General features: G+C 49.0%; 1 protein-coding gene across 2 annotated transcripts in view; it reads left to right on the forward strand.

The window, feature by feature from the left end:
* The window catches only part of LOC144770970 (uncharacterized), a 79,628-nt gene that overhangs the window by 37,530 nt on the left and 21,640 nt on the right, over positions 1-20,458 (forward strand). Inside the window, exon 4 of one of the 2 annotated variants that reach the window (XM_078655836.1) lies at positions 7,856-8,022. The exons of the other annotated variant lie outside the window; for it this stretch is intronic. The gene's annotated coding sequence lies outside the window, so the exon portion shown is untranslated. The remainder of the gene's footprint in view (positions 1-7,855; positions 8,023-20,458) is intronic. 2 annotated transcript variants of the gene reach the window in all.

Here is a 20,458-nt window from a genome sequence, read left to right on the forward strand (position 1 = left end):
TATGGATGAACTGGTCAGGCAAATTTGCGTACGCTTTTCCCCTAGCTCCACAGATACCGCTGGTGGCACGCAAAATGCGCCAACATTCGCGGACACTAATCCTAGTTGCTCCCACCTGGGCGAGGCAACCATGGTACACAACGTTCCTAGAACTGTCAGTGGTGCCTCATCAAAGACTGCGACTAACACCCAGTCTTCTAACTCAGAACCATGGCGAAATCCAACACCCAGATCCCCAACAGCTGAACCTAGCGACCTGGCTCCTGAAATCCTAGAATTTGGATACCTCAACTTGCCTCCAGACTGCATGAATATTATCAAAGAGGCAAGAAAACCCACTACCAGAGCATGCTATGCAGCAAAGTGGAAACGTTTCGTCATTTACTGTAACAACAATGACATTAACCCACTTGATGCTTCCACTCAAAACATAATTTGCTACCTATTGCACCTCCAACGGTGCAATTTAGCATTCTCTTCCATCAGAATACACCTAGCTGCGTTAGCAGCATATCTGCAAAACAGGCAACACCTTTCACTATTCAGGGTGCCAGCAATCAAAGCGTTTATGGAGGGACTTAAACGCATAATTCCTCCAAGACACCCACCTTCGCCAGTCTGGAATCTAAACATTGTCTTAACCAGACTAATGGGACCAACCTTTTGCACTCATGCGAACTACAATTTCTTACTTGGAAAGTGGCTTTCCTTTGCCATTACTTCGCTACGTAGAGTTAGTAAGCTACAAGCCCTAACTATTCAAGAGCCATTCATCCAAGTACACGCAAATAGGGTAGTTCTTAGAACAAACCCTAAATTCATGCCAAAAGTGGTATCCCATTTCCATATAAATCAAACTATAGAACTGCCAGTGTTCTTTTAGAACCCACAAACAGTAGCTGAAAGGGCCTTGCATACCCTTGATGTCAAAAGAGCTCTGCTATATTACATAGACAGAACTAAAACATTTCGGAAAACAAAACAGCTGTTTGTTGCCTTCTCACCACAACACAAGGGTAACCCTATTTCAAAATCAGGTATAGCCAGGTGGATAGTTAAGTGCATCCAAATCTGTTATTTGAAAGTAAAACGCACCTTAACAGTCCCCCCTAGAGCGCATTCCACACGTAAGCTAGGGGCATCCATGGCTTTCCTGGGAAATATTCCTTTACATGAAATTTGTAGAGCAGCCACATGGTCAACCACACATACATTTACAAAACACTATTGTGTAGATGTACATTCAAAACAGCAAGCTGCTGTAGGACAGGCTGTTCTCAAAACTCTTTTCCAGACTGCTGCGGCTGACACAGATAGCCCACATGCCTCGAACGGAATATGCTCCAATGTAAGTCCTGCCACTTTATCACAGCTAGCCCCCGCCCTATCCGACAGAAACGAGACTCGTTTACACTTACCCCACTTACGATCCTCCAACTCAATGTCAGGTCTCTCACCAAACATCATCATGAGGTTAACACCCTCATACTCGATGAGAATCCTGATATCCTCTTCCTCTGTGAAACCTGGCTACGTGACGGCGCGTCTGCTATACCTAACCTCACGCTTCCAGACAACTACTTTATGTCGACCCTAAATAGAGATGCGAGAGGTGGAGGCATCGCTGTAATTTACAAAAAGCAATTCTCTTGCTCATTCACCAAGGAAGAACTTCCCGGCTGTGAATGTGCCCGGTTCAAAATAACAACCAGCCCTCACTTTGCCCTGTCAGGCCTTTACATCTATCGTCCACCTGGACCCGCCCCTAAATTTATTGAAGCTCTTCTTGAGGTAGCAAACTCCTTAGTGACTAAATCTGCCAATTTCACCATACTAGGTGACCTCAATCTTCATTTCGATCTGCCCAATGACTCCACTATCAAAAATCTTCTTGCCGACTTCTCTGCCTTACAACTTAACTCCCTAATCCAAGCTCCAACGCACTCAGCTGGGCACACTCTTGATCCGGTTTTTACAAACATCCAGGAGGTTAAGACAGAGGTGCCCGTCCCGATGGGATGGAAAGACCACTATCTCATTAAACTGACTATACTAGTTAATGAAATAGCATACAAAACCGAACCAACTCGCCGTCTAAAAAGACCATGGCACAAATTATCCACCAGTGACTTTCACGTCACCCTTGGTGAATTCCATCGCGAGGCCAACCAGGACATTAATATGACCTATGGCGCTTTCCACGATTGGATTACTGGAGGACTCGACGCTCTCATCCCAGCCAAATGGACCAAAGGGCGCAGCTCACCTTCTAATCCATGGTACAACGACACCCTTAAAACCATGCGTAAAGACTGTAAAAAAGCCGAACGTCTCTGGAGAAGGGAATACAACAATGGAGATAAAATCATCTATCTATCCAAACAAAAACTTTATCACAAAGCCATCTGCGCCGCACGCGCCACCTTCTACGCAGACAAAATCATCTCGAGCCCTAACCCTGCCAAAACTGTCTTCAAACCGGTTCAAGAACTGCAGAGCAGCAGATCTCCTTCCCCCAGCGTCTCCTCCGCACAACAGTGTGAGGACCTCGCTACTTTTTTTGTGGAGAAAGTCCAAAATATCTACAGATCCTTCCCGCAGTTCCCCCCCAATTCTATCAATCTCACTGATTCCATCTCTAACCGTTCCATTTTGACTCACATCCCAGAAATCTCTTATAACAATCTCACCAAACTTTGCAGGAAAGTTAAATCTGGCTCCCCTGCAGACCCCATGAGTCCTACTCAGTTTTTGGACTCACTCAACTTCTTCCTGCCTTCCCTGGCCTCCATACTGAATCTTTCCTTTTCCTCAGCATATGTCCCGACAGCCTGGAAATAAGCATGGGTGTCACCTATCATCAAGAAACCCACCCTTGATCCATCGAAACCGGAAAATTTCCGACCCATCTCACTGCTTCCATGGCTGTCCAAACTTGCAGAGGCCCACGCTAACAACGTCCTATCCCAACACATGGAACAAAATAACATCCTGGACCCTTCTCAAAATGGGTTCAGAGCAGGTCATAGCACGGAGTCTGCTCTCCTGGCTACAAACGAACACCTTCGGACGATTTTAGATTCCGGTCAGAGTGCTGCGCTGATTCTTCTCGACCTCAGCGCAGCCTTTGATACGGTATCCCATAACAGCCTTCTCAATCGTCTCGAGACAGCAGGGGTCTCCGGCCTCTAAAGTGGTTTTGTTCCTTCCTCAAGGACAGATCCTTCCGGGTGTCTGCCCCCCCCATTCCTATCTAAACCCCATCCCATTGCACAGGGAGTTCCGCAGGGCTCTGCACTGAGCCCATCCCTTTTTAATCTGTATGTGCAGCCACTTGCAGCAGTGGCCAGAGAGTGGGACTTGACGCTGATGTCGTATGCTGACGACACACAGCTGGCCATCACTCTCACGGAAGGCCCTTGCATCTCGGCCTCAAAATTCCGAGACGGTCTTGCTGCTGTTGCACAATGGATGACGGACAACTGCCTGCAGCTTAACGCGGGAAAAACGGAAGTGCTGCTCCTTGGTAAAAACACCAGCCACTGGAATGAGCACTGGTGGCCTTCGTCTCTAGGGACTATTCCACCTCCCAAATCCCTAGTCAAAAATCTAGGAGTCTGGATGGATGCCTCACTCAGCTATCAGACCCACACCAAAAAAGTGGCTGCCACCTGTGTTGGCTTGCTGAGGAGCCTTAGCCCCATACTTGGCTTTTTTGATGCTAAGGTCCGCCAAATCATTATCCAAGCGACAATCCTCTCTCGCTTGGACTACGCAAATGTTCTCCTCCTGGGCGCTAATAAAGGAGAGATAGCACGATTGCAGCGCGTGCAAAACTCGGCCGGTAGTCGGCCTTCCCTGCAGATGCTCGGCTAGAGCTACTATCCGGAAATTGCACTGGTTACCCGTCGACTCCAGAATTCAGTTCAAAGCCCTCATTATGACCTTCAAAATCCTTGAACACGGAAGCCCAACTCTGTTACGACCCCTCCTCTCTCCTTACGTACCACGACGTAACTTGCGATCCTCAAACCAACACCTACTGAGCGTTCCCCGCACTAGGCTCTGCCGCATTGGCGGTTGTTCCTTTAGGGTTCTGGGAGCCAAGCTTTGGAACTCCCTGCCCCAAAATATCAGTTCCTTAGAAAGCCTACCCACCTTCCGAAAGTCCATTAAAACTCACCTGTTCCCCTCTCTCTAGGCCTCCTTTTCTCCCCTTTCTTCTTATTCTTAGGCTAGGGTCTGTGGTTTCCTCCAGCGCCGGGACGCCTCTTCGCTGGGGCAGCTGTTTTGCGCTCTACCAAAACCTATAACATAACATAACTTACAAGTATGCATCTGTTCTTGGCATGTAGGGCTGCTGACATTCATATCGCCTGCCCACCTCCCCGGTGCCTGTCGCAGCTGCAGCATTCACTCTTTGCATGGACATCTCTTACTGTGCTATACTCCATCTCTGCCACAATGGCGAAAAACAATCTGGGGATGGAGAGGATGCCCATGCGCACTGTAGTCCGAGGGAGGAGCCCCCTATCTCGTGATACTTCGAAGACTCTTCCAGGACAACAATGTGCAATCATCCTGACCCAACACTCGGCGGCGATCTATGCACAGATATGAATGTCAGCAGACCTAGATGCCAAGAACAGATACATACTGGTAAGTAGCATATTCCATTCATTATATGACTGCACACAATAATACGAGTTACACAGTGTAAGTGCGGGGAATCCAGCATCCGTATTCTCTAGTACCAGTACCAGAGCCTTCAATTCTGCCAGCGGCTCTGTGCAGTCACCTAGTGACTGTATATAGGTTTTCTCAGGACAGAATTCTCCATCATGCATATGCTCTTTTAGCTACTGCGCTCGCCGCTGAGTATTGATGCTTTTTCCCTACAGCAGGCTGAACAGAACCATCAGTGTAAATCATTGCTATTTAGATGCATTATTTTATTAGGCAGAGGTTATTCTTGTTTGGACTGCAGGAATGCTTGTGTTTGACGTGTAGAATCAAATCTGTAATCTACATCTGTTGCAGTGAGCGAGTTGGCACATTGTATCTATTGTGGATGTAGATCTTTAGCGTTTCGAACGCTTGCTCTTGTAACAGTCTCTGGTGTCGGTAATGGGGTCATGACACTTATGCGTTTCTTTTGAGTCAGGGCCTGTTCTCTCAGTAAAGCAGTCTGTACTGCTATCAGTATTTTTTTCAGTAGGTGCAAAATGCATTTTAGTATTCGTATATAAATTTGATTTATATACAATTGATACTGTCACCTTCATTGAACGTTACATATGTGTATCCTGATGTACCCGCAATTATCCGGATCACCAGGTTTGTCCTGTTTACACATGTGTGTAGGTGTTTGGAAGCTATCATGTATTGTATTGTATTGTAATTGTATTTATATAGCGCTTCAGCTTGTACGCAACGTGATATTTCTGTATGTTACTGCGTCCAGTGCGTGCTTGAAAATTCTGGACGTATCAAGTCGTATAATGGTTATACCTGTTCTGCGTAGTCAGGAATGTATGTTCTGCCAAAATTTGGAAATAGTAAAATCCTAATATGCATTGCAATGTTTTCAAAATCGCTGGAGTTTGGAGCAACGCACATTTTTTCAAAAAGTGTGGCGCTAGGCTTTTGCCTTCACTACACAATTTGTATCCCAGAAATAGGACATTGAGGTAGGCGATTTTTGATTTTTTGAAGTGTAATTTATAACCCATGTTAACGAACCCCCTGGATTATGCGGTCTACTCTGGTCAAGTGTTCCATGAGGTCATCGTCCGTCAAATATATGTAATTGACATAGGACAATGCCTGATCATCAAAGTTTTCAAGTAGTTGTGTAACTCTGGCTGAGGATAGCCCAGGGCTAATCTTGTACCCTTGAAGCAAACTGCAGAATTGTTTCTGAAAACCTAGCACGCTGAATGCTGTCAGATATCTGATTTTAGGCGCTATATTTTGGCAGAAATATCTATTAGAGATATCTAGCGTTATTTTATATTTCTTCTGGACAATGTTATTCATTACTGTGTGCATTTTGTACTGCAAATGTGCGAGTAGCTGTGTTCAAATGTGTATAATCTAAACCTAGACAGTATGAATAATGTGGTTTTATGACTGGAAACAAAGGATTATTAATGAAAGAGGTCCAATTTTCTTTTGCTCCTTGTTACTCAAGATGTCTTAGGATTTCCCTAACTTGTTGTGTAATTTCATCTTTTATTGGATTTTGTATTTGAGGTTGTGGCGGTGACCTCCATGGGAAGATAAGGGGAACTGTCCCACATGGTTGAGGTGTAACGCAGGAGCTAGCGCTAAAACCTACTCCTAGGCGTATGAATGTTTAATTGATTCTAGTACGAGATCGGAAAAAGCTGGTAAGCCTGCCATTTCCCCGTTTGGGCAATCCATTACGAAATCAGGTAGACAATAATTTTCAGCCAGAAGAATATTGTAACCTTGAGTGAGTTTCTCCCAAAAGAAGACAATGATAAACCTTCCCCTTCCAACTGTAGTTGCACTTCATATCGATGATGTGGAATTTTATCCTGGTATCTGGTGTTCCCATCATAAGGTAAGTATACTTGTAAAGCGCACTGTTACCCCATCTCGGGGTGTCCTGGCGCTGTATACCGCTGGGGAACCCGTCCTGGCTTTCCCTGTTAGATGGTCCCTCCTGGGCACCCCCAAGGTGCAGCCAGGCATCCCCGGCGTTAATGGGGCCATTGTGGAGATTAAGCAAGCTGTTGCCCAGAGTTGCAGAGTGGGACCCATGGTTAGCGTAGGCACCTCGGCGAGAATTATCGAGTCCGCGGACATTGACCCTGCCGCGTCGGGAATTGAACCCTGGTCCCGGGCCGACCTCTGCTTCAGGGTCTGCCGCTTCTAACCAGTGATACAAAAGAGGATGATGGACGGAGAGCTTGAACAAATCAAACACTCACCCCCAGTCAACTGATCTGGGTTTAATCCATCATCATTCTTTAGTTCACTCAGCCACCCCAGTTCAGACATGGCTATATGCAAATCAGTCTGACCCTGTGCCTTATGGGAACAGTCCATCCCGAACTGCCAAGCCATGTCTTCCCTGGACCGGAAACAAGCATCCTGGGACCGGTTTCGGATTCATAATCCTCATCAGCCAGGCTATCTTCAATCCAGTGGCCAAGTGAACAAGGGACTCACGTCTGAGCATACCCTGCCACACTTAGGGCGAACAAAGCGATACAAAAGAGGATGATGGACCGAGCGCTTGAACAAATCAAACACTCACCCCCAGTCAACTGATCTGGGTTTAATCCATCATCATTCTTTAGTTCACTCAGCCACCCCAGTTCAGACATGGCTATATGCAAATCAGTCTGACCCTGTGCCTTATGGGAACAGTCCAGCCCGAACTGCCAAGCCATGTCTTCCCTGGACCGGAAACAAGCATCCTGGGACCGGTTTCGGATTCATAATCCTCATCAGCCAGGCTATCTTGAATCCAGTGGCCAAGTGAACAAGGGACTCACGTCTGAGCATACCCTGCCACACTTAGGGCGAACAAAGCGATACAAAAGAAAATGATGGACGGAGCGCTTGAACAAATCAAACACTCTCTCTGTTTCTCCTGCAGGCCCGAATGGGAAAATAATGCTTCAAGCTGATGTATTTTCTGTGTAATCCAAAATGAAATGTCTTCCCACTTGATGGGAACCTTACCCATAACTGCATTCGGTGTTTGTGGACAAATGCCTGATATAACGAATAGCGATGGTGCAGCTTGAACAGCTTGCGCAGGAATAAGTGTTAATGTTCGCATCACAAACTGTGTAAGGTATCTTTTTATTGTTACTAGGTTACTGTGTAATCCTGGAATCTTAGTGGCGGATATATTGTTGATACCAGGAAGCAGTGTGTATCCAGCTAGGACTGGCCATATCGTCCCCTCATTGCTGAGGGCGCCAAGTCTCACGTTTTATGTGGTGTATGGAAGGGCGCCTTTTAACTAATTAGATGTTCTTGGTAAGTGCGTGGAACTTCTATTGCCTCATATGAAGTATATTCATCTGGTATTTGTGTATGTGTGGAATACTCATGTTACAGCATCTGCAACTGGAAATGTAACCCAAGAATAAAACACATTTGCCCTATATGCTTTGTGTGCCTCTACCACTAAGGTAACATCTCCAACATCTAGTGTGAGAAAATGTTGTAGTTGTATTGGAGTAACTTCATAACTGCAGTTCTCAGTGATGTTTTGTGCCATGTATATAAAAGAAATTAAGTACAGACTGTTCCTATCACGGTGGGAATTAGATCCTCTTAAGCTTGAACTACCAACAGCCAATACATAGGATGTACCTACTCGGCTGAGGAGATTATTCCTTACCACCGCGACGTCCTCAGTTTAAGAGGTATGCAGAGGTCACTGAGAAGGCATGATTGAATTTCACAATTGATCCATACAAAGTAAGAACCTAATCAACTTTGGCGGTGGCATGTTGTCTAGTTTTCACTAATCAGTAGGAACTATGCAATTTGTGGGCAACATAAACTTTGGGATGGTGCTCGATTGATTCTGTGCACCCTGCAGGATATGTTGGCCCTTAGACCAGCTAGCTCACAGTTCCACCGTTGGCCCCCCTAAATCTAGACAGGGAGTGAACAGTTCTGTCAACCACTGAACATAACAACCCTGTTCCCTCAGGAACCACGGTAACAGATCTAGAGCCTTTCGCTCATGCACTCGTGCTCTCTTTTGCTCAAAGAAGTATACTAAGAATACACAGAGGGACGTTTTCAATGTTTATTGAACCAACATGATTCTTGTATAGAATATATGTGCTGCAATGATCGACAGAAGCAGATGAAAGTTATAAGACGTATCAGAACGGGGATTAAAACTAAAAACTCCACCATTGTACTTAAACAAGCATATATGCAAGCATATGAATTAATATTACAATCCGGCGTACTCCTATTATGCAGCCCTAACCTACGTGTTGTGTGTATGTGTATGTCCAGCCAAGAATCCCCATACTGGATGATCCAACCCCATTACCTGGTGAGTAACAATATAGTACACCACCCTGGTCATGAGCTGGACACCCCTCACGGAGATTAAGGGCTAGATGTAGGTAGGCATTTACCGGTCAGTAACGGCCGAATTTGGCCGAATTTGGCCGTTACCGACCGGTACTCACTTCAATCTACCCCATCCAAAATACCCCACCCACCCTACCCCACTCCAGTCTACCCCTAGCCAATGTACCCCAATCGACACCACTCCAACATATCCCAGTCTATAACACTAAATCCGCCCCAATCAATTCTACCCCGCTACAGTCTACTCCAATCTATCCCACTCCAACTACTCCAGTCTACCCAATCTGCTCCACTCCAGTCTATCTCAACCTACCCACTCCAATCTGCCCCAATCCATCCCAGTGTGCCCCAGTCTACCTCACTCCAATTTACAACATTCAAATCTACCCCTCTCCACTCTACTTCACTAAAATTTACCCTAATCTACCCCACTCCAGTCTATCCCAATTTACCCACTACAATTTACTTCACCACAATCTACTCCTCTCCAGTCTATCCCAATCTGCCCCTCTCTACCCCACTCCAATCTACCCCATTCAAGAGTACCCCAGTCTACCACACTCCAATCTACCCCACCCATATTTTTACTGCCTCAATCTACCCAAATCTGCCCATCCATATCAGTGCCCCAATCTACACCACTCACATCTAACCCTCCCCACTCTACCTCAATATGCACACTCCAACTCAGTCTACCCCACCCCAGTATATCACACTCCAGTCTGCCCCACCACAATCTACCTCTATCTACCCATCCCAACCTACCCCAGTCCAATATACCCCACCTCAAACTACCCAACTCCAATCTATACCACTTCAATCTACCCCATTCCAATCTACCCCACTCCAATATACCCCTCTACTGCCCTCTAATCAACCACCCTTTAATTTACCCCAATCAGCCTAATACAATCTACCGGTCTACTTTATTCTAGTCTTCACCACTCTAATGTACCCCGCCACAATCTATCCCACTCCAATTTATCCCAACATACACCACTCCAATTTACTCAAATCTACCCTAGTCCAATCATGCCTAATCTACCCACTGAAGTCTACTCCAATCTACCCCACTCCAGCCTACACAGTCTATTCCACTCCTATCTGCCTCACACAACCCCACACTAGTCTACCCTAGTCTGCCCTAGTTTACCCCCAATGGACCCATTCCAATCTTCCCCACTCAAATCTACTACTACCCCCACTCCAAACCCCACCAAATCTGCCCAACTCCAATCTATCCCAGTCTACCCCACACCAAATTACACCACCCAAATCTGCCCTTCTCCACTCTACCCCACTCTAATTTACATCAATCTACCTCACTCAAATACACCCTAATCTACCCCACTTCAGTCCATCCCAATGTATCCTTCTATATCCCACTTAAATTGACTTCACAGCCAATCTACTACTCTCCAGTCTATTACCATCTACTCCTCTCTACCCCCACTCTAGCCTACCCCTTTCAATGTACCCCAATATACCCCACTCCAATCTACCTTACTCATCTACCCTACTCCAGTCTACCTCACTCATCTACCCTACTCCAGTCTACCTCACTCGTCTACCCTACTCCAATCTACCTCACTCGTCTACCCTACTCCAATCTACCTCACTCGTCTACCCTACTCCAATCTACCTTAGTCTACCCTACTCCAGTCTACCTCACTCGTCTACCCTACTCCAATCTACCTCACTCGTCTACCCTACTCCAATCTACCTCACTCGTCTACCCTACTCCAATCTACCTCACTCGTCTACCCTACTCCAATCTACCTTAGTCTATCTTACTCCAGTCTTCATCAGGCTGCCACACCCAATATATCTCACTCCAGTCTGCCCCACCACAATCTTCCCCACTCCACAATACCCAATCTACCGCACTCTAATATACCATACTCCAATTTACCCCAATCAACCCACTCTAGTCTACTCATCTACCTCACTCTAGTCTAGGCCACTACAATGTATCCCAATGTGCCCCACTGCAATCTACCCCACTCCAATTTAACCACATCTACCCTAGTCCAATCTTCCCCAATCAACTCACTCAAGTCTACTCCAGTGTGCCCGCTGCAGTTACTCCAGTCTACCCCTCTACAATCTACCTCTAACTAACCCACTCCAATCTACCCCAGCCTGCCCCGTTTATCTCAGCGTACCAACTCCAATGTTACCCCACTCAAATCTACCCCACCTCAGTCTACTCCAGTCCAGTCTAACCCATTACAATCTACCCCAATCTTCCTCATTCCAACTTACCCCAACCTACCCCATTCAACCTCAGTCTAGCCTTCTATCGACCACACTCCAACTTACCCCATTCCATTTACTCCAATCTAGCCAATCTACCCCACTCTAATCTACATCTCTCCTGCCTACCTCAGCCTGCCCCACTACAATCTACCACAATCTACTGCGCTACAGTCTACCCCTCTCTACCCCACTTCTATCTACTACACTACAATCTACACCATTCAAATCTATCATACCCAGCCAACCCCAATCTAGTCCACCTCACCCCGATGTACCGTGCCCCAATTAACCCCAGCCTTCCCCTATCTATCCTAATCCGCCCCAACATATTGCATCCCAATCTGCTCCAGTCTACCCCTGCCCAATCTACCCCACTGTAATCTACTCAACTCTAATCGACCCACTCTAAGCTACCCCAGCCCTATCTTCCACAACCTATCCGACCCTAATCTGCCCCACCTCCCTCACTTTTAGGCATTGTGTACAGCAGCCACACTGATGTACAACATGGCTAAAACAACAATTTAGAGAGTGACCCCTCTTACAAAGGCACAGGGGGTAACGTTCAGCCAAACCAATACAAAAGTTTATCTCCTGGACTTGTGATCAAAATCCCATCGTTCTCTGTGTGGATGCTTAATTATCGAACAGCAAATATAACTTGGATATCAAAGGTAATCAATTATGCTCCAACAACCATATTTAGAATATCATGAATATTAAATAAAATACACATTAAGTGCTATTGACTTTTGTTAATGTAATTCATCATCCATTGGACTAAATACATCAGCCATAATGTTTAGGTAAAAATTACATTAAAAAACTATATATTTAAAGTACTAAAAATGTTATTGTATGTACGCGGCATTTTGCTGGCTTTTTTATCTTTATTTCACCTTCTTCAGGACCAATACTGAATTTGAACAAGGAGAAAGCATAAAACATTTAGCTCCAAAAAACAGTGGTTAAACAAATCTCTAAACACTTACGGTGGGGTATACAATGTTGTTCTTACTATGATTCTTTTATACATACCTCATATTAAGACAAAAAAGGCAAAATTACCAACATGATGTATATTTATATTATATATATCAAGCACCAATAGACATGATATTTTTATGTTATTCATTGCTATATCTAATTTCAGACATATTTAAATAATATGCCCAATGTATATTAGTACCATGAGTAGCAAAAAAAAAAAATCTAAAGGGCCAACCTTGATTTCCTTCCTTTAAATTTTTACTTATTATAGCCTTATAGCCCGCCGTAGCGGGCTATACCGGCTATTAAAGGCCCGCTGAATCGTTAAAGGCCCGAGCCGAAGGCGAGGGACTTTAACGAGACAGCGGGACTTTAATAGCCGGTATAGCCCTGCTACGAAGGGCTATAAGGCTATTAGAACATTCTGCCACTAGAGGGCAGAATGTTCTAACAAATTAAACAAAGGGTTCTCGAAGCTCAAGGGGATATAAATCCCCTCGAGCTTCGAGAAGCCTTTGTAGAACATTGGAATGTTTCTCTGCGGTCCTTTACCGGCCCGTAGAAGCAGGGAGCACTCCATTGTCTGCAATGGAGCTCCCAACATTCCAATGTTCTAATATAACATTATTCTTAGACTAAAAGATAAGGGCAGAGATAGGATAAATAAGGGACGAATGGGAAACCACAGTCACAAGAACAGGAAGGCTAAAAAGATAAGATAAGGGGACAGATTGGATAGATAAGGAAGCAGTGGGAAACCATCTTTCTGTATGAATCAATGATAGTAATATGTCCCAGGTTTTAAAAAAAGGGAAGGATGGTTTATGTTAGTTTCAGACCCTGACTTAAATGAGGGGGAACTCTAATTAGGCAAAAATTATATCCAAATAGGTGGCTTGTAATATAGTATTAAACTAAACATACCTGTATGTATGTTAGAAACATAGGGCAGTGTTGTATTGTCAGCCTGCAAGACTTTTTGTCGATTCTTAAACCAGAACATATAATAAACTCTGTGAACCGCGTCAAACAGACAGCGGAGATTTTTAGTGATGAGCTATAAATAGGAACATTTATGGCGCTTTTACGGTAGAGAGTACGTTAAAAAATGCTTTTATGTAATATAAGTAAAGTTATAAAATAGATTTTTACATTGTGCAGGTAACTGAACTGATGGTTTAAGTAGCTATTAATTGACTGCTGAGATCTGCATTATCATAGCGGGAGTCTTGCTCAGGGCAGGAAAGCAAAAGTAGACTTGCTAAAACGTGTTTACCCACGTGAAATTGGAGATGCATGTTTTAAAATAAAAAAGTCTTAAATACTAGGGAAGACCTTGAGTGACATGTATGGATTATTAATAACATATTATGGTGGCTTGGCCAGCGAACATGGCGGTCGTGTAGAGCCGGAGCTCCGACCAGCCGATCACTATCCTGATAAGAATATCCTGACCCCGGTCAAATTTCCTTGATCCCTGCAGCTGGGTCTGTTCCCGGACACCGGGACGCTTGAGCCTTGCGGCCGGTGCCGCCCGCATTGTGATCTGTGGCGGTGTGGCGCCCTGGAGGCAGAGCCGCGAGCCGGGCTGCTGGTGCGGCCTGTGGAGCCGGGACCTCGATTTGCTGATCGTCCCGCCAGGCGAGAGGGGCCGAGCCGAGTGCTGCGGGGGAGCCGGCGCCGGCTGTCGGAGCTCCGGCGCTGCGGAGTGGAGGCAGCCCCGGCTCAGCGGGCCCCTGCTGCGGAGAAGGCTGAGGGGCGCGGCCGCCATTTTGCCCATGGATGGAGTCGCCATCGGCAGTGGGAGAGCAGCGCTACCTGGTAGGAAGTCCACCCTGGCGAGGGACTGCTGAGTGCCGAGGTCGGTGTGGGGCCCGGTGGGAGGTAAGGAGGAGAAGTCGCTGCGCTGCGTGGCTGCATCGGAGGTCAGGTCGGGCCCCGGGCTCGCTTTGGCATGCATTCCGCCTCCCGAGAGACCCGGGCCCAACTGGGAGGAGGGCAGGGCCGGAGCTTGCTGGTTGCTGCGGAGGGCCTTGGGTGGCCGGACAGTGGGGGTTCCCGGGATCGGTGGGGTCCAGCCACATCTCGGGGGTCGAGTCGGACCCTGGTGCCGGCTGTGTGTGCGGTAGACTGCGTGGTGGGCCCCCCTTCCCCTCCCGGCGGGAGCCCACACGGACCACAGTGAAAACATCCTTCCTTGGGCCACCTTGTTGCCGCTGGAGGTCTGGTTGCAGGTGAAGCCTATTGAGCGGCATTGACTGGGAACGACCGGGGAGAGGACCCACTCCCCTGCGGCACCATGACACGGGGTGGCAGTGGAAACCAGGGCAAGCAAGGCCCCATATATAAGTTTACTGAGGCCGCCGGTGCAAAAGGGACGCAGCCCCCGGTGCCGGACAATGCAGCGCTCCTGGCCGCAATCACGCAGTCCAGAGATGCCCTAGATGCCAAGATTGAGGCAGTGGGCTCCGATGTTATGCTCCTTCGACAGGACCTGCGGAACGCCGTGGAACGCATAACATGCGCGGAGACGCGTATTTCATCAGTGGAGGATGACATGACTACCCTGAAGAAGAGGGTGGTTGCCCTCGAGAGGACGCAGAAAGGACTGGTGGCGAGAGCGGAGGAGGCAGAAGGACGCGCCAGGCGCAGTAATCTTCGCTTCCTGGGGTTTCCAGAGGGTTGCGAAAAGGGCAATGCTGAGCGCTTCCTACAACAATGGCTGGAGGGGTGGATGCCGGCCGATACCCTCTCGCGTTGCTTCATGGTGGAGAGGGCGCATCGGGCCTTGACTCCGAAACCCCCAGTGGGAGAACGCCCTCGTCCCATGATTGCCAATTGCTGAATTATGCCGACAGAGACGCTATCCTGAAACAGGCGAGATTTAAAGGCCAGCTTCTGTCTGAGAACTCTTCTATCCTCATCTTCCCGGACTACACGAAATTGGTGCAACAACAGAGACAGTCTTTCGCCGCGGCCAAAGCCCGTCTCCGGGGCTTGAAGTTATCCTATGCCCTGCTGTATCCGGCTCGCCTGCGGGTTGTCTTCCAGTCCCGCACCCTCTTCTTTGATACTCCGGAGGCCGTCTTTCAGTGGACGGACGAGACGGTCAGGGTGTGAGTCAACACGGCAAGGGGCGGTGAGTCTGACTCCTCGACAGGGACCCCGAGGATCAACGCAAGCGCCGAGGCAGGTCTCGATCGAATCGCAATTCACAATCGGGCTCCAGAACGCGCAAAAACAAGGAGACACAGGAGGCCAACGAAGATGTGCCCTGACTGTGGGGAAGACAGAACAATTGCCCATCCATCTGACTGCTACCTTTGACCGGGGCACTTTAGCTTGGCTGGAGGCCACGCTAACCCGAAGCTGTGGAGGGGTCACGTCCTAGTTCGACATGGGCTGTGCTGAGGGGACCCATTGGAGGGGGTGCTCCCTGGCCTTCCGTTGGGGTCAGGAGCATTCCCCGACCACGACAGGTGATTCCATGTTTGGGAGGTGCGGGGTGGGGGAGTGGGGGGGTGTTTGATGGGGGTTGGGACTATTCTGGTTCAGGGGAAGGGACTGTGTGTGCTGTGCTGCTTCCGATCCGTGGTGAGTGCTGCTGTTGCTGCTTGTGGTGCGATATGTCTGAAATATATGCATTTACGTAAATGCCGTCTGATACTGGGGGATCTCGGCTAGGTCCATGTGGGACACGCATACTGAGCTGGAATGTGCGAGGAATGTTAGATAAGGTGAAGAGAGGGGCTGTTTTCACCTGAGCCAAGGGCAGGGGAACTGATATACTGCTACTTCAGGAGACACACCTATTGGGTACTAAGGCGCTCTGCCTCCAGCGTAATGGTTTCACACAGGCCTTCCATGCAGGATTTACGAGGGGGTCGAGGGGCGTGGCTATCCTGATCCATCGTAGAGTCCCCTTTATTCATAGACGCACATGGCTAGATGCGCAGGGCAGGTATGTGTTCGTGCAGGGCGAGATTAGAGGTGAGGTGGTTATACTTGGTAGTGTGTACACGCCGCCCCCACTGCAATGGGCCCTAGTAGAGAAACTGATGTCCCTCTGGGTTGATATGCCTACGGCCCTATCGATCGTGGGGGGGGGGACTGGAATGACGTCATGGATGCATCGTGGGACAGATGGCGGGGCGCTGCAGGCTAGGTGGCGGGGAGGGAGGGGCAGGTGTCCCGACTGAAGGCAATGGTCATGGGGTTGGACTGGATTGACTCCTGGAGGTACAAGCGAGGGGCGCGTAGGGACTACACATACTTCTCCTCCGCGCGAGACTCGCTCTCGCGCCTGGACTACATCTTCCTTCCACGGGCATTGGCCGCTAGGCTCTTGTCGGCGGACATCTTGCCGCGGGCCCTCTCTGATCACTCTCCGATCTCCGTGCTGATAGACACTGGGCGTACCAGGCAGCCATTCAGGTGGTGCCAGTTAGCGCAGCCCTCCTACCGCGCCCACATTACTCGCGAGCTTGCGCACTTCCTATCCGCCAATGTAGGCTCTGTGGCGTCCCCGGCAGTGCTATGGGAGGCAATGAAACCAACCATGAGGGGTATCGATATCTCGTGGTGCTCAGCAGCGCGGAGGGAAAAGCGTAGAGACCTGGTGCGGCGGGAGGCGGAATTGGAGGATCTGGAGCGCAGGGGTCGGGGGGAGGATGGCGGACGGGCAAGGCGTCAGATGGTGTTAGCGCAACAGCAATATACGTCAATATTGCTAGATGAGGCCCGTCAGGCTTGGCTAGCCACACGGAGCCGCATATACCAATCGGGGGATAAGTCTTGCAAAATGCTCCATCGCCTGTGTCAGGGCATGATGCACGCACAGCCGCTGCCCCTGATAGTCGCCCCTGACGGGGAGCCGCTGGGGGAGCCCGGCGCGATAGCGGGTAGCTTCGCCTCCTACTACGAACCCTGTATACGCCCCGGGAGTGCCTAGATGCCGCCATGGTGCAGCGCTTCATTGACGATCTCCCGCCACGGGCTGTATCGGATGAGGTTCGTGAGGCACTGGACCGGCCGCTAACGGACGACGAGCTGGCCACGGCCCTGGGTGAGCTGAACCCGGGCAAGGCACCGGGTCCGAACGGGTTACCATGCAAATGTTTTAGACACTATGCAACGCAGCTGACACCCCACTTCCGGCCAGTCGTCGAGGAGGCATGCGAGAAAGGTATGCTCCCTCCGGACTGGAGACACGCGGGGATAGTAGTCTTTCTGAAGCCGGGGCGCCCTCCGGAGAGGCACGAGTCCTACCGACCTATCTCGCTGCTTAACACCGAGGCCAAGATTTTGGCGAAGGCCCTTGCCAATAGACTCCAGCCCCATATCACGGACTTGGTCCACCCGGACCAGGCCGGCTTTATGCCTCAGCGAGCCACTCGACATAACATTAGGCGAGCCCAGGTTGCGATCTCGGCCTGGGGGAGTCTGGGAGAGCGGGCAGCGCTGCTGTTAGCGGACATGGATAGGGCGTTCGACTCCCTGAGCTGGACGTATTTGTTTGCTCTCTTAGGCCGAACCTAAGGCCCCAGATTCCTGGCATACACGCGGCTCCTCTACACGGACCTGACAGCAGCGGTGGAATCTCCCGCTCCTTCAGTATCCAGCGGGGGACTAGACAGGGGTGCCCCCTCTCCCCGTACCTCTTCGCACTCGCTATGGAGCCGCTCGTGGCGTGGGTGCGGATTGATGCCCAATTGAGTGGCTTCCAGTGGTCACCCGGTGTGGCAGATAGAATAGCCCTATATGCCGACGATGTGCTATTTTTTCTCACTAACTTGGATCGTTCGGGGCCTCGCATTATGCGGATCCTGCAAATTTTTGGAGAAACGTCGGGGCTTTATATGAACCCCGGGAAGTCCACCCTTTGGACTCTACGGGGTCCACAACCCCTGGGTGAGTGGGCCGATGGGCTTCAGGTGGCTGTGGACGGTGTGAAATACCTTGGAGTATACCTCACGGAGGATGCGTCCGTGGCCCTGGAGCGCAATCTTACCCCGGTCTGGGAGCGTACACGAGAAGATCTCAAGACATGGGCCAGGATGCCGCTCTCCATACAGGGTAGATCTGCCATATTTAAGATGGTCGCGCTCCCACGCCTACTGTACCAATTACAGAACCATCCGGCGTTGGTTCCACACAGCTGGTTCCGGCGCCAGAACGCGGCATTGAGTGGCTTTTTGTGGGAGGGGGGCGCGGTGCGGGTGGCGCTGCGGACCTGCTTCCGCTCTACATACACGGGAGGCCTTGCCACGTCGGACGTACTGTCATACTACCAGGCGTCCCACCTACTGGTACTGAACGACTGGTGGTACGCGGACAAGGGAGACCCTGCCTATGCGGTGGAGCGATTCCTCATGGGCTCAGCCTCCCTGCACACGCTACTGTACTCTGCATCTCTTCGGAGATCCCTGCCGTCCGTCACGCAAGTAGTCTTTCAGATCTGGCGGCAGGCCCTGCGCAGGGTGGGCTGGTGGAACGTCCTGACCCTGGAGACCCCATTGTGGCAGAATGGAAGATTGCCTCAACTAGCGGCCCTAGTGGGCTTTTGGAATTGGGACGCATCTCTACCCTAGGCGATGTCATGTCAGGAGGGGTGCTCAAGTCCTTTGCCATGCTGCGCGAGGAGTTCGAAATGCCACATGCCCAATTTTACAAATACCTCCAATTCCGACATGCTCTGACACCGTACCTTCGGGGAGTGGAAGACATACCCGAATTTAGTCCTATAGAAGCCAAAGTCTTTATGGGAGAATTGCCTGATAAAAAGATTTCCCGCATATACCAGACTCTTGTACGCCACAGCGCCTCAGACCTTGCACAACTCAGGATCCAGTGGGAGCGGGATGTCGGGGAATTGGACGAGGAAGATTGGGTGGAGACCCTAGAGGGGCCCAGGGGAGCGGCTATTTCTACGCGCTTGCGACTGATACAATTCAGGTACCTCCACCGAACATACTACACTAGACAGCGCCTGTGGAGAGCAGGATTGATTGCTTCCCCGAATTGTCTTAGGTGCAACACAGAGGTGGGGACGCTACTACACACGGTGTGGGACTGTGGGGTTATTCAACGATTCTGGGACAGAGTGTTGCGGTGCTTGAATGAGGTGCTGGCCTGGGAGCTGCAGAGGGACCCTAAACTGGCTCTTCTCCATGTGCTGGCCGGAGTGGGGGGCAACCGGTACAAGCGCCATTTACTACTGCTGGGGCTGACATTGGCTAAAAGGGACATTGCGAGATCTTGGAAGGCACCCCGCGCCCCTTCCTTCATAGCTTGGCAGAATGGAATGGACTTTCGTATGGGCCTGGAACAGCCTGTGTACGTCGCACGGGGGTGCCCTCTCAAGCACTATAAAATTTGGAAGCGGTGGGCGGACTATCGGGGCCTGGACCCACCCCCAGAGGAAGAGGTCACACAACTAATTTGACAATGGATAACCTTTGCTACGGCAGGCATTGCAACATGCATAGCACGAAAAGGACGGAGTAGGCAGCGGCACGCGCGGGAGGGAGTTGGGGAGGGTAGGGAAGGGTGGGGGGGTTTGTACAACAGGGTATTTCTTTGTTTGTCCATACATTTGTATAATCGCCTGAGGAAATGCTTGCATGTCACAGTCATTGCTTATCTGTTGTAGTGATTATCTCTGGAGATCAGAGATTTGCTTCCTATGTTTTATCATGCAACCAATAAAATCTGTTTAAAAAAAAATAATAACATATTATTGTCATAATAAAAGCATGAAAAAAGTCTTGTATTTCTACCGTTTTTTATCTAATTCGGGAAGAAACAGACTGTTCATACAATTATTGGTGAAGGACAATAAAAGCACGGCACCTTCAATATACATGATATGATATGGGAAATATTAATAGGTAAGAATAATGTTATAATATGTTGAAATGTAAAGGAAGGCAAATGAGGAAGCCCCTTAGGATTTGTTTTTAGACACTCTTGGTGATAATATACGCTGCGCATATTATTTCTATATTTACTAAATTAAGCATGGCAATGAATAATATAAAAACATCATGTCTGTTGATGCTTGAGATATATATAATATACATCATGTTGGTAATTATGCCTTTTT

The sequence above is a fragment of the Lissotriton helveticus genome, chromosome 7, assembly GCF_964261635.1.
Source record: "Lissotriton helveticus chromosome 7, aLisHel1.1, whole genome shotgun sequence".
NCBI lineage: Eukaryota > Metazoa > Chordata > Amphibia > Caudata > Salamandridae > Lissotriton > Lissotriton helveticus.